This window comes from Arachis hypogaea, chromosome 14 (assembly GCF_003086295.3).
Source record: "Arachis hypogaea cultivar Tifrunner chromosome 14, arahy.Tifrunner.gnm2.J5K5, whole genome shotgun sequence".
Taxonomy (NCBI): Eukaryota; Viridiplantae; Streptophyta; class Magnoliopsida; order Fabales; family Fabaceae; genus Arachis; species Arachis hypogaea.
The window spans coordinates 25,435,368-25,446,433 of NC_092049.1; the positions used below are offsets into that span (position 1 = coordinate 25,435,368).

Genomic DNA, 11,066 nt, shown 5'->3' on the forward strand with positions numbered 1-11,066 from the left:
TAGACGCCTGTTTGGGCCATCAAATCTCGGGCAAAGTATGGACTATTATACATTGATGGAAATTCCAAGATGTCTACTTTCAACGCAATTGAGAGCGCGCCAATTAGGCTTTTGTAGCTCCAGAAAATCCACTTCGAGTGCAGGAGGGTCAGAATCCAACAACATCTGCAATCCTTTCTCAACCTCTGAATCAGACTTTTGCTCAGATCCCTCAATTTCAGCCAGAAAATACCTGAAATCACAGAAAAACACACAAACTCATAGTAAAGTTCAGAAATATAATTTTTGAATAAAAACTAGTAAAAATATAATAAAAAGTAATTAAGACATACTGAAAACTATGTAAAATCAATGCCAAAAAGGGTATAAATTATCCGCTCATCACAACACCAAACTTAAATTGTTGCTTGTCCCCAAGAAACTAAAAAAATAGGATAAAAATAAGAGAATATACAATAAATTCCAAAATTATCAATGAAGATTAGTTTTAATTAGATGAGCGGGGCTAGTAGCTTTTTGCTTCTGAACAGTTTTGGCATCTCACTTTATCCTTTGAAGTTCAGAATGATTGGCATCCATAGGAACTCAGAATTCAGATAGTGTTATTGATTCTCCTAGTTCAGTATGTTGATTCTTGAACACAGCTACTTTATGAGTCTTGGCCGTGACCCTAAGCATTTTGTTTTCCAGTATTACCACCGGATACATAAATGCCACAGACATATAACTGGGTGAACCTTTTCAGATTGTGACTCAGCTTTGCTAGAGTCCCTAGTTAGAGGTGGCCAGAGTTCTTAAGCACACTATTTTTGCTTTGGACCACGACTTTAACCGCTCAGTCTCAAGCTTTTCACTTGACACCTTCACGCCACAAGCACATGGTTAGGGACAGCTTGATTTAGCCGCTTAGGCCAGAATTTTATTCCTTTGGGCCCTCCTATCCATTAATACTCAAAGCCTTGGATCCTTTTTACCCTTGCCTTTTGGTTTAAAGGGTTATTGGATTTTTCTACTTGCTTTTTTCTTTTTCTTTCTTTTTCTTTATTTTTTTCGCCATTTTTTTTCGCAAGCTTTTGCTTTTCACTGCTTTTTCTTGTTTCAAGAATCAATTTTATGATTTTTCAGATTATCAATAACATTTTTCTTTTTTCATTATTCTTTCAAGAGCCAACAATTTTAACATTCATAAACTTCAATATAAAAAATATGCACTGTTCAAGCATTCATTCAGAAAACAAAAAGTATTGCCACCACATTAAAAATAATTAAACTATTTTCAAGATAGAATTCGAAATTCATGTACTTCTTTTTCTTTTTCAGAAAATATTTTTCATTTAAGAAGGTGAAAGATTCATGGAATCATTCGTAGCTTTAAGACATAGACACTAAACACTAATGATCATGTAATAAAGACAAAAAACATAGTCAAAACATAAAGCATAAAAATGAAAAACAGAAAAATAAGAACAAGAAAATTAAAGAACGGGTCCACCTTAGTGACGGCGGCTAGTTCTTCCTCTTGAAGATCCTATGGAGTGCTTGAGCTCCTCAATATCTCTTCCTTGCCTTTGTTGCTCTTCCCTCATGGCTCTTTTTGAGGTCCATGAGTGGGCTCTCTTGTTTGCTCCATCCTCTTTCTAGTGATGGACTTTTGAGATGAATCTCTTCATCTCCCATGACTCGGAGTTGGAAGCAATTACCTTCCCTTTCCTTATTCTAGAGGTTTCTCCGGCCTTAGGTGCCTGATAAACCACTATTTTATGGTTTATCTTGTGTTTAATTGAGTGGTTTCATCAAGTCTTTACCCACTTATTCATACTAATTGCATGGTTTTACATTTCCCTTCCTAGTTTTATTCTATGGTTGAAAACTTGCTTCCTAGAGATCTTTAATTTGTGTATTTTAATTCTCCTTTAGGCTATTCGATGCCGTGATCCGTGTGTTAAGTGTTTCAAGCTTTATAGGGCAGGAATGGCTTAGAAATTGGAGAGGAAGCTTGCAAAAATGGAAGGAACACAAGAAACTAAGGAGATGACCAGTGAGCATCGACGCGCACGCATGGCTCACGCGTGCGCGCGACATGGAGAAAATTGCAGTGACGCGTGCACATGCCTGACGCGGACACGCAGATTGGAGTCTGCACAAAAGACGCGCACGCGTGGACGATGCGTACGCATGACAAGGAAATTTGCCAAATGACGTGCACACGTGACTGACGCGTACGCGTGACCTGCACGATCTGCAGAAATAACAGAAAATGCTGGAGGCAATTTTGGACCGTATTTTGACCCAATTTTCAGCCCGGAAACACAGATTAAAGCTAGGGAACATGCAGAGACTCAACACACATTCACACATTCTCATTAGGATAGTTTTTAGGTTTTAGATCTGAATTTTGAGAGAAACTACTCTTCCTCTAGGTTTTGTTTACATTCATAGTTTCATAGTTTATTGCTTTTTCTTTTCGATATTGAAGAGTCATCACCTCCGTTGAAGATACTATTCTAGTTTGTTTGCTTACTTGCTCTTTTATTTATTCCATATTCTTAATTCTTGTGTAGAGTGGTAATTGGATTATTTTCATGGATTGTTAATGCAAAGGATTACTTTTACTTTTAATTAATTTTGAATCTCTATTTTATTTAAATTATTATGTCTCTTTTATATTCCAAACTCCCAATAACGAATATGGTATCCATGTCAATATATTAGATTCCCTACTTGACATGGGAGTTGATTAAGAGGAGACACTTGAGTTGAAATGCTCAAGTGGTTAGTTAAATTGGAAGTTGTTGGCTAATTCTGTATTTACTAATGCTAGACCTTTCCAAGGGAGAGGACTAGGATTTGTGAATAAGAGTTAGCTCAATCACTTGACTTTTCTTTATTTAGTAAGGGTTAACTAAGTAAAAATAACAACCTCTTTATACTACACTTGAGAGAATTCCAACAAGGACAAAACTTCCAATTAATCATTCTCCCAGTCAAGGCCTTTTTATTTTGAATAATATAAATTCCTTTTAATTTTCATTGCACTAAATTACAATTGTTTAATTTCTGTTATTCAACTCTCAAAACTCTTGGAAAACTCCTGATTAATAACTTAGCACCCTTTCTAGAAACTCGTTGGGAGACGACCTGGGACTCATACTCCCAATATTTTAATTCTAATTTTTGTGACACCTTTCTAAATTGATGCGGCGGATTTCAGCTGGTTAAGAGCTATACTCGCAACGCTGTTCTTATATTACAATCTCTTAATTGGCCTAATTTCTGCCATGTACCAATTTTTGGCGCCGTTGCCGGGGAGTTGCAATTGTGTGCTAAATTATTAATTAGTGTACATATTTTATTTTTATTTGCATATTTTATTTTATTTTGTTACCATGAGCTACATTTTTCTCTCATTGAATGACGCGTTCATTGCCTGATCTGAGCTTAGCCACATTTGACCCTGAAATTGAAAGAACTATTTCATATATTAGGCGAGCTCAACGCAGGTTAGCCTCTAAGGGTGGTGAAGTGATTGTTATCGATTCACCAGTCTCATTTGAGGGCAAATGTGAACCGCCATCTGAGAGCGAAACAAGCTCCTTTACTACTGATTCAGTTGATTCACGTGCAGATAACATGGCAGTACCTAGGAGGATCACTCTCCAGGAAGCTGGAGCTCCAGACTTTACACTGCAGCTGTATCAAGTGCATCATCCAACTCTGGCTGCAGATTTTGAGCTGAAGACTGCACTAATCAACTTGATGCCCAAGTTTCATGGCTTACCCGCTTAGGAGCCCATCAAGCACCTTAGGAATTTTCAGACAGCCTGTTCTACTGTTAGGCGTCATGGTGCAAATGAAACTTCTATTTTGTTAATCGCCTTCCCGGTTTCTTTTGAGGGAAAGGCAAGGGAGTGGTACTACTCCCAACCTAAAGCAACTGTTACCAACTGGGATATGCTCAGGAGAGAATTTTTGGAAAAATACTTTCCAGCTGAAGTTACAGACAGACTGAGGAAAGAGATCTCCTGCATTGTCCAAGGTGAATCAGAAACTCTCTATGAGTACTGGAAGTATTTTAAGAACCTTCTAGACGCATGCCCCCATCATATGATTGACAGGCTAGTGTTAATCAGTTACTTCACTCAAGGCATGAAGCCTAGGGATAAAACCACACTGGATGGTGCTAGTAATGGTTCTCTGAAGAAGTACAAGACCACAGATGAGGCATAGCAACTGATCAGCGACTTAGCTAAGTCCACCAGGAATCACAAGCACAGGAGCAGCCACTCAAAAGCTATTGCAGAAGTTTCCTCTAGCATTGAGACTTTTGCTCTTACACAGAGTATATGTGAAATGACCAACCTACTGAAGTAAATGCAGTTGAATCAACAACAACAAGCTCAGCCTTCCCCACCACAACAAAGGCAACAGTTAGTTCCTCAAAGAGTATGCAGAATATGTGCTGATTATAGTCATTATACTGATGAATGCCCGCAGCTCCAACAAGAAGACAATACTGTGGCAGCTACTCATAACTTCTATGACCGCCCGAATCAAGGATACAATCAACAAGACAGTAACTACAACCAAGGTGGGAACTATAGCCAAGTATAGCAGGACAACTCCAACCAAGGTTGGAGGGATAATTCCAACCATGGCTGGAGGGACAACTATAACAGAAGAGGCAGAGACAAAAATGGAAATCAGAGGTGGAATAACAACAATAGACAGCAGAATCAGAACCAGCCCTACCGAGCACCTCACCTGAGACAGTCACAAGGACCCCCAGCATAACCAACAATAAGTCCCTCAGATCACTTATCTTACTTCCTCATCAAATGACGAGATGCTTCGTTCTCTTGCATAAGGACAACAAGACATGCAGACTACACTGAACTCTACTCTAAATGGTCTGAATGCCACTTTACAAGCTCTCACCGCCCGGATAGATTCATTACCTGCTTCCACCAACCAACCTTCAAGCTCCATTGGAATTCCTTCTCAACCCTTACCTAATCCCAAAGGTGGCATTAATGCCATCACTTTGAGGTCTGGAACCACATTACAAGAGAGGAACCAAGAGGAGCCAAGCGCACTAGAACACACCCCAGCTGAGGATATGGTAGAAGTAGAAGATGCTGAAGAGGAAGAGGAAGTACAAGACAAGGTTGAAGAAGAAATAGCTCAACAAGGGAATGGAGCACCAAAGGATGCAAAAGCTGTAAGTGGCGCCATTCCTATCCCATTTCCACACCTTGCAAGGAAATCCAGAAAACAGATAGAACTTGATCCCAAAATGGTACAAATTTTCAAAAAGGTTGAGGTAACTGTTCCCTTTTTTATGTTATTCAACAAGTACCTAAATATGCAAAGTTTCTGAAAGATTTATGCATACATAAAGACAAAATTAATGAACTAGAAACAATTTCTTTAGGTAGCTCTATATCTGCTTTAATGGGAGGTATACCTGAAAAATGTAGTGACCCAGGTCCATTGATGAGCGGATAATTTATACGCTTTTTGGCATTGTTTTTAGTATGTTTTTAGTAGGATCTAGTTACTTTTAGGGATGTTTTCATTAGTTTTTATGTTAAATTCACATTTTTGGACTTTACTATGAGTTTGAGTGTTTTTCTGTGATTTCAGGTATTTTCTAGCTGAAATTGAAGGACTTGAGCAAAAATCAGATTCAGAGGTTGAAGAAGGACTGCTGATGCTATTGGATTCTGACCTCCCTGCACTCAAAGTAGATTTTCTGGAGCTACAGAACTCCAAATGGCGCGCTCTCAATGGCATTGGAAAGTAGACATCCAGGGCTTTCCAGAAATATATAATAGTCCATACTTTTCCCGAGTTTAGACGATGCAAAAGGGCATTGAATGCCAGTTCTACGCTGCAGTCTGGAGTTAAACGCCATAAACACGTCACGAACCAGAGTTGAACGCCAGAAACACGTTACAAACTGGCGTTCAACTCCAGAAAGAGCCTCTGCACGTGTAACATTCAAGCTCAGCCCAAGCACACACCAAGTGGGCCCCGAAAGTGGATTTATGGATCAATTACATACTTCTGTAAACCCTAGTAACCTGTTTAGTATAAATAGGACTTTTTACTATTGTATTTTCATCTTCGGATCATCTTTTGATCATTTTTAGATCTCTAGACCTCCATGGAAGGCTGGCCACTTGGCCATGCTTACCCTATGTTCACTTATGTATTTTTCAACGGTAGAGTTTCTTCACTCCAAAGATTAAGGTGTGGAGCTCTGTTGTTCCTCATGAATTAATGCAAAGTACTACTGTTTTTCTATTCAATTCAACTTATTCCGCTTCTAAGATATTCATTCGTACTTCAATCATTATCATTCCCCTACGAACGCGTGCCTGACAACCACTTCCGTTCCACCTTAGATTGGATGATTATCTCTTGGATCTCTTAATCAGAATCTTCGTGGTATAAGCTAGATTGATGGCGGCATTCATGAGAATCCAGAAAGTCTAAACCTTGTCTGTGGTATTCCGAGTAGGATTCTGGGATTGAATGACTGTGACGAACTTCAAACTCGCGAGTGCTAGGCGTAGTGACAGACGCAAAAGGAGGGTGAATCCTATTCCAGTATGGTCCAGAACCTCAGATGATTAGCCGTGCTGTGACAGAGCATTTGGATCATTTTCACAAGAGGATGGGATGCAGCCATTGACCACGGTGATGCCTCCAGATGATTAGCCATGCAGTGACAGCGCATCGGACCATTTTCACAGAGAGGATGAAAAGTAGCCATTGACAATGGTGATGTCCTTACATAAAGTCAGCCATAGAAAGGAGTAGGATTGATTGGATGAAGACAGCAGGAAAGCAGAGGTTTAGAGGAACGAATGCACCTCTATATGCTTATCTGAAATTCCCACCAATGAATTACATAAGTATCTCTATCTTTATTTTCTGTTTATTTACTATTATTATTCGAAAACTCCATAACCATTTGATATCTGCCTGACTGAGATTTACAAGGTGACCATAGCTTGCTTCAAGCCGACAATCTCCATGGGATCGACCCTTATTAACGTAAGGTTTTATTACTTGGATGACCCAGTGCACTTGCTGGTTAGTTGTATCGAAGTTGTGAATGAAAAACGATTTATTAAGACGTGCGTACAGAGTTTTTGGCGCCGTTGCCTGAGATCACAATTTCGTGCACCAAGTTTTTGGCGCCGTTGCCAGGGATTGTTCGAATTTGGACAACTGACGGTTCATCATGTTGCTCAGATTAGGTAATTTTCTTCTTATTTTGTTTTCAAAAAAAATATTTTCAAAAAAAAAATTTTTTTCAAAAATCTTCAAAAAAAATTTTTCCTTTATTTTTGAAAAAAAAAATAAAAATTTCTTTTCAAAAAAAATTTTTTATTATGTTCTTCAGAATTTTTAAGAATGAATTCTAGTGTTTCATGAAGCATGTGAAGCCTGGCTGGCTGTAAAGCCATGTCTAATTCTTTTGGATAGGGGCTTCCAACCATCAGCATAGAGGCAAGTTAATTGGAATATCAGATGTTATATGCCTGATTTGTATCTTCTAAGTTTGGTGTCTTGCATGTTTTCTTTGCATTGAAATTTTTTCAAAAATATGTTCTTGATGTTCATCATGATCTTAATAGTGTTCTTGGTGTTCATCTTGACATTCATAGCATTCTTGCATGCATTCATTGTTTTGATCCAAAATTTTCATGCATTGCATCATTTTCATGTTTTTCTCTCTCATCATAAAAATTCAAAAATTAAAAAAATATCTTTCCCTTTTTCTCTCTTAAAATTTCGAAAATTTGGATTGACTTTTTCAAAACTTTTTAAAATTTAGTTGTTTCTTATGAGTCAAATCAAATTTTCAATTTAAAAATCTTATCTTTTTCAAAAATCATATCTTTTTCATTTTTTTTATTTTATTTTCAAAAATTTCAAAAATCCTTTTCAAATTATTTTCAAATTCTTTTTCTTAAATTTATATCATATTTTCGAAAATCACATCATCAATTAATGTTTTGATTCAAAAATTTCAAGCTTGTTACTTGCTTGTTAAGAAAGATTCAAACTTTAAGTTCTAGAATCACATCTTGTGATTTCTTGTGAATCAAGTCATTAATTGTGATTTTAAAAATCAAACCTTTTTCAAAACTAATTTCAATCATATCTTTTCAAAAATATCTTTCTATCTTATCTTTTTCAAAATCATATCTTTTCCATCATATCTTTTTAAAAATCTTATCTTTTTCAAAAATTTGATTTTAAAATATCCCTTCTAACTTCTTATCTTCTTATCTTTTCAAAATTGATTTTCAAAATTTGTTTCAACTAACTAACTAACTTTTTGTTTGTTTCTTATCTTTTTCAAAACTACCTAACTAACCCTCTCTCTCTAATTTTCAAAAATATCTCCCTCTTTTTCAAAAATTCTTTTTAATTAACTAATTGTTTCAAAATTCAATTTTAATTTATTTCTTCTTTTAATTTTTGAAAATCAATAACCATTTTTCAAAAATAATTTTCGAAAATTCTCTCTCTCTCTCATCTCCTTCTATTTATTTATTCATCTACTAACACTTCATCTCACCCAAATTCGAACCCCCTCTTCCATCTGTGTTCGAATTTTCTCTTCTTTCCTTCTTTACATTACATTCTTTTCTTCTACTTACACAGGGACCTCTATACTGTGGTAAAAAGGATCCCTATTATTATTTTTCTGTTCCCTCTTTTTCATATGAGCAGAAGCAAGGACAAGAGTATTCTTGTTGAAGCAGATCCAGAACCTGAAAGGACTCTAAAGAGGAAACTAAGAGAAGCTAAATTACAACAATCCAGCAAGCACCTTTCAGAAATTTTCGAACAAGAAGAGGAGATGGCAGCCAAAAATAATAATAATGCAAGGAGGATGCTTGGTGACTTTACTGAACCTAATTCCAATTTACATGGAAGAAGCATCTCCATCCCTACCCTTGGAGCAAACAACTTTGAGCTGAAACCTCAATTAGTTTCTCTGATGCAGCAGAACTGCAAGTTTCATGGACTTCCATCTGAAGATCCTTTTCAGTTCTTAACTGAATTTTTGCAGATCTGTGATACTGTTAAGACTAATGGAGTAGATCCTGAAGTCTATAGGCTCATGCTTTTTCCTTTTGCTGTAAGAGACAGAGCTAGAGTATGGTTGGACTCTCAACCCAAAGATAGCCTGAACTCTTGGGATATGCTGATCACAGCTTTCTTAGCCAAGTTCTTTCCTCCTCAAAAGCTGAGCAAGCTTAGAGTGGATGTTTAAACCTTCAGACAGAAAGAAGGTGAATCCCTCTATGAAGCTTGCGAGAGATACAAGCAACTGACCAAAAAGTGTCCTTCTGACATGCTTTCAAAATGGACTATTCTGTATATATTCTATGATGGTCTGTCTGAATTAGCTAAGATGTCATTGGATACTTCTGCAGGTGGATCCATTCACCTAAAGAAAACGCCTGCAGAAGCTCAAGAACTCATTGACATGGTTGCTAATAACCAGTTCATGTACACTTCTGAGAGGAATCCTGTGAGTAATGGGACGCCTCAGAAGAAGGGAGTTCTTGAAATTGATACTCTAAATGCCATATTGGCTCAGAACAAAATATTGACTCAGCAAGTCAATATGATTTCTCAGAGTCTAAATGGAATGCAAGCTGCATCCAACAGTACTCAAGAGGCATCTACTGAAGAAGAAGCTTATGATCCTGAAAACCCTGCAATAGCAGAGGTGAATTACATGGGTGAACCATATGGAAACATCTATAATCCCTCATGGAGAAATCACCCAAATCTCTCATAGAAGGATCAACAAAAGCCTCAACAAGGCTTTAATAATGGTGGAAGAAACAGGTTTAACAATAGTAAACCTTTTTCATCATCCACTCAGCAACAGACAGAGAACTCTGAACAAAATACCTCTAATTTAGCAAACTTAGTCTCTAATCTGTCCAAGGCCACTGTAAGTTTCATGAATGAAACAAGGTCCTCAATTAGAAATTTGGAGGCATAAGTGGGTCAGCTGAGTAAAAGAATCACTGAAACCCCCTAGTACTCTCCCAAGCAATACAGAAGAAAATTCAAAAGGAGAGTGCAAGGCCATTGAAATGACCATCATGGCCGAATCCAAGGAGGAAGGGGAGGACGTGAATCCCAAGGAGGAAGACCTCCTGGGATGTCCTGTGATCAATAAGGAGTTTCCCTCTGAGGAACCAAAAGAACCTGAGGCTCATCTAGAGACCATAGAGATTCCATTAAACCTCCTTATGCCATTCATGAGTTCTGATGAGTATTCTTCTTCTGAAGAGAATGAGGATGTCACTGAAGAACAAGTTGCCAAGTACCTTGGTGCAATCATGAAGCTGAATGCCAATTTATTTGGTAATGAGACTTGGGAAGATGAACCTTCCCTGTTCACCAATGAACTAAATGCATTGGATCAACTGAGATTGCCTCAGAAGAAACAGGATCTTGGAAAGTTCCTGATATCTTGTACCATAGGCACCATGACCTTTGAGAAGGCTCTATGTGACCTGGGGTCAGGAATAAACCTCATGCCACTCTCTGTAATGGAGAAACTGGGAATCTTTGAAGTACAAGCTGCTAAAATCTCATTAGAGATGGCAGACAATTCCAGAAAATAGGCTTATGGACAAGTAGAGGACATATTAGTAAAGGTTGAAGGCCTTTACATCCCTGCTGATTTCATAATCCTAGATACTGGAAAGGATGAGGATGAATCCATCATCCTTAGAAGACCCTTCCTAGCCACAGCAAGAGTTGTGATTGATGTTAACAGAGGTGAACTAGTCCTTCAATTGAATGAGAACTCCCTTGAGTTTAAAACTCAAGGACATCCTTCTGTAAACATGGAAAAGAGGCACAGTAAGCTTCTCTCAAAACAGAGTCAACCAGAGCCCCCACAGTCAAACTCTAAGTTTGGTGTTGGGGAGTCTCAACAATGCTCTGAACATCTGTGAGGCTCCATGAGAGCCCACTGTTAAGCTATCGACATTAAAGAAGCGCTTGTTGGG

The 11,066-nt window shown here is 37.8% G+C and overlaps 1 non-coding gene across 1 annotated transcript; it reads right to left on the bottom strand.

Moving 5' to 3' along the window:
- Positions 1–9,280: 9,280 nt before the first annotated feature.
- Positions 9,281–9,388, bottom strand: LOC112745563 (small nucleolar RNA R71). The gene has a single exon (XR_003173483.1). It is a non-coding gene; the product is annotated as a small nucleolar RNA R71 (small nucleolar RNA).
- Positions 9,389–11,066: the final 1,678 nt, after the last annotated feature.